We start from the raw sequence: 4552 nt of genomic DNA on the forward strand, positions 1-4552 counted from the left end.
CCATTTATCCTTTCCTATCCCTTCTTGCTTTCTGAGCTTTATCCTGGCACAAATGCTGCCCTTTTCTCTGCTCTATGGAAGGCATACCTTCCTGAGACCCACCTTACATTCCTGTCTATCATTTGGCTGAAAGCCGAGCCACAGGGGTGCGTTCAGTTCCAGATGTGAATGGTTCCGATGTGAACTGAGGGCCACACTTTGGGGGTTCCACCAGTCTCTATCAGACCAGTGTGCCTGATTAAAAAATTTTTTTTTGAGTTTCTTTCCACATTTTCCTATCATTGTATCCAGAATCTCTAACTGCAATCCTTTTCAGAACAGTTGGCAGTGGTGCTCAGACACCATCTAGTTCTTCTGTTCGTAAGGTCATGGAGGCTAGGGTTTGACTTTTCCATTGGTCCTTTTGGATGATTTTCTGCCCTTTTAATTTTTATTTACTTATTTATTTTTTACCAAGCTTGTTGAACCTTCACATTCACTCTGAGGGGCACTGCGCAGCCCCTCAAAGGCGACAAGGCCCACTTGCTGTGCGCACCACTCTTTCAACTGCTTTCTGCCCTTTTTATAAGATACTTTTCAGAAATGATTACGTTTGGGACCCACATTATTCTAGTGTGACCTCTTTAACATAGCGAAAGACCATACCATTTACAAACTAGGTTATATTTTCAAGTACAGGGGCTAAGATTTTCACATTATCTGGGGAGGGGGTGGCAGAGGGCAGGGAAGATGATGCAGCTGAATCCGTGACGGTGTTTCTTCAGACGTACTTTTCATCAGGACTTCACCCACGAGGCCCACTTGTATTTGTTTGTGCTGGAACGCTACATATGCTACCCAGAAGCTTATATACGATTGGTTTTCATGAGACTTTCTTGCATCGGAGGGAATGAGTCTCTGACATGCCTGGTCTTCTCTTTCCCTATTAGAATCCCCACTTCACTAGAATTCTGAACTATGGGTATTTGTGGACCTGAGCAAACCCAGTCCAATTATATTCTCAAGAACAAAAACTATGCTTTATTAGCAGTTCTTGTGGCACTTATTAATACTTTGAACATAATAAGCGTCCAGATTTAAAAAATCAATGGAAAATCTTATCGAATCCCTCCTGCTTTTCTCTTTCAGAGACTGCCTACTGCATCTTCAAAGCCTCTCAGGGGGCATCAGCTCTGAGTGTCCTTTACTTGGAGATTGTTTTTGACTAAATAGTGATAAAGATGTGTAGTCGGAACACAGCAAACACTACTTTCTTTGGAAGGCTGTGGGTTGGAAGTTGGTAAACAGAAGATAAGTGTCAATGGAAATTAATCTTCTGGAGACAGGGTGTGAAGCAGACATGTAGAAACAAAAAGAGTGTCGCTCAACAAGATTTTAAATGTGCATCAAGGAGAACAGGATGGTGTTTGATTTGGAACAAAGTACAGAAAATGCAAGTGAAAAGACATGCACTTAAATGCAAATACTTGAGAAATCAAGCACAGGAAGGCAGACCTGGATGGGGAGCAAAGAGAGAGGTGTTAATGGATAACAAAGTAATCTAGCCTTCAAGCAATGTGACAGCCTAAAGGCCAGTGACATTGGGGGCTATATAGAGGAAGACATTTTCCCAAGTGGAAGGCAAGAGGGAGAGAGAAGTTTTAGAGGCTTGAGGAAAACCTCGTTTTGATGTTTGATTTTGTTACCCACCTCCACAGTATTTAGAGTCTACAGTCTTCATTGAATAATTCGGCCACATCGCCAATATATTTTTTAAACGTTTTATTAGGGGCTCATACAACTCTTCACATCGCCAATATTTTAAGAACAGTTTGACTAAAAATCAGTTGATATGCTTTTCTTTGGGTAAGAAAAAATTTTTACATTATTTTTTTATAGCAAAAGATTCAGAACTCTTCAGAGAGAGATATATATCAGTAGGAGTTTTCCCAAGCTTTAAAATGGCCCCTTTCAATAAATACCAGTAGATATTACTGCTGATGAGCTTTCTGTTCTTGGGCTATTTCCAGGTACAGAAATAGGAGCCTATTCTATCTTAGGGTTAGTGGTTCAGAAGGATTCTTTCACAAAAAAAATCTCCAAAAGCATATGCTAGTCATTGTTCCTGTTTTGCAAGGTGCTCTGCATATATATATATATATATCTGAGCCAAGAAATACTCATTGAGTTTAATGGAATCATTACAGAGTAGCAATGGTTGATATGTTCTTCTGACTTGGCATAATGTAAAGAATCTCATGAGTCTTCCGTGGTGTCGAACATGGCCTAGAATATCCTATGTCTTTGCTCTTTCCCCTCTGTAACTTAGACACATTAACGATGATCTTCTTGTATCATGTGTCCTAAGGGTGTTTTAACAACTCATTCTCTTCGCAGATGTGCAAACCATTATGGTATGTGAGTGATCACAATTCTCCTGGGTCACTTCCCAGGATTGTTCGAGAACCGCTTCCGTAACCCATCAACTAAACCCGGAGTCCTCCTTAATTCAGGTGATAGCCCTGACCCAACGGTTTTTATGCGACATGAAGGGAAAGATCACTTTCGTCTTGGCAAAACAACACTTGAAGAGAAAGGATTGCACTGTGAATCTCCAAATCCTTAGGGAAGATGGTGTCCCTGGGAGTGTAGGTGTAAACATTTAACATATTTGGCTGCTAACTGAAAAGTGGGAGGCCTAGTCACCAACCTCTTAAGCAAACCAGCAAACCATTGGCAGCCCTGTGGAATGGAGTTTTCTCTGATATGCATGTGGTCACCACGAGTTGGATTTTTTTTTAAAGGGAACACAAAGCAAAATAAAATCACACCTACCATCATAGAGTTGATCACCACTTACAATGGCCCTGGAGCAGAGAGTAGAAGGGCCCCATTGGGTTGCTAAGGTTGTAACATTCTTTTAAAAAATAATTTAGTAAATCATTTTATTGGGGGCTCTTACAGCTCTTAACACGATCCATACATCCACTGTATTAAACACCTTTGTACACATGTTGCCGTCATCATTTGCAAAACATTTTCTTTCTGCTTGAGTTCTTGGTATCAGCTCCTCTTGTTTCCTTCCCTTCCTCCCCTACTCTCCCTCCCTCGTGGACCTCTGATCAATTGTAAATTATTGTTATTTTCATATCTTACACAGTCCGCTGTCTCCTGGTTGCAGCATTCTTGTGGGGCACACTGTCACTCCTTTCTTCCTCAAAGCAGCTGGTGGGTTTGACCTGTCAACTTTTAGGTTAGTCGGCAAGGACTTCACCACCATTGGCAAAGATGGTTTAACATCTGATGGGGGATTATTTATTCTTCTGAAGCTTAGATAGCATACCTTTAAGATCACAGGAGTTCATTTCTGCATTGTGGGCCAAATCTCTCTACGACGTTTAAAAATACTGTGTACTACCACTGAAGTTTTGTTGTGTGGAATTTAAAGGCTTGTATCAAAGACAGGGCTGGGGGAAAGTGTCAGATTCAGTTTTGAGTTGGATTTACTCCAAAGCTAAATATTTTGACACCGTTAATATGTGTGCTATTCACCAGAGAGATATTATTACTTCTTGAATTGCTTCCAGTATGCATTTTAGTAAAATGAAATACTTGATAAATGAGACGATGAGCTGCATAACTATCCCCATGACCCACATTATCTGCAAAGCCATATTTGGGAGAACAAATTGGTGAATACTTCTGAATGGGTGGCCAAGGACATTTAAGCTGGTATTAAATGATAAGCAACTGCCAGCCATTTGAAGATGCAGGCCAAATGAGCAGCAGGTGCAGAGACCTCAGCAGGAGAATGAACTTGGATGGTTAGAAGACCAAAACGAAGGCCCGTGAGGCTGAGTGAAAGGTGCTGGGGTAGAGAGCTGAGACACGAGGTTGTGGCATGCAAATAATACCGTACTTTGTAAATTAGAGTGAAGACATTGCACTTAATGCTTAATAAGAAGGGAAGTGACTTCTATGCACAGGTAAGTCAGAAAGTCTGCTCCTGGGGCTTCAATTCAGACATTCATAAGTTTATTCTAGATAAAATGTGTTTCAACGTATTGGATTATGGCTGCAGGTAAATCATCTCAGTCATGTAAGGATCTTAGCCTTGAACGAAGTCCACTCACAACAGTGGCTTCCAAGGGGCTAGGTTAGGCCAGTTAAATTCAAGGAAACGTTTTGAGATCCAAAGGGGATAATTCTGACATATTTTTCCCCAAGGGTCACAGGACAGCCAAGGGGGGTTATGATGAAGTTTTAAGAAAATGGAGACTTGCGTTGGTGAGAAAATGGCCAGGAAAGCCATGCTGAAGAATTTTCTTTCCTTCACAACCAAGCCTCTAAGCCTCTGCTCATTCTTCTAGGGAAGCAAGGGCTAACCTATGAAAATTTCATTAGGAAACCTAACCCCCATCCACCCTGCAGCCTCGATCTTGCACCTTCAGACATCTTTTTATTCCTCAAACTCAAAGCGTCCTGAAAAGGAATGTGATTTGAGTCCCTCGAGGAGACCGAATCACGACTTTGATGCAGCTGTACATTGAAGAGCACAGGCTCCTTTGAAGAA

At 41.3% G+C, this 4552-nt stretch overlaps 1 pseudogene; it reads right to left on the reverse strand.

Annotated features, from left to right (window-relative positions):
- Positions 1 to 456: 456 nt before the first annotated feature.
- LOC142442098 (small nucleolar RNA SNORA68) lies at positions 457 to 576 on the reverse strand (annotated as a pseudogene).
- Between the last annotated feature and the right edge of the window lie 3976 nt (positions 577 to 4552).

Source organism: Tenrec ecaudatus, chromosome 2 (genome assembly GCF_050624435.1).
Source record: "Tenrec ecaudatus isolate mTenEca1 chromosome 2, mTenEca1.hap1, whole genome shotgun sequence".
Classification (NCBI taxonomy): Eukaryota; Metazoa; Chordata; class Mammalia; order Afrosoricida; family Tenrecidae; genus Tenrec; species Tenrec ecaudatus.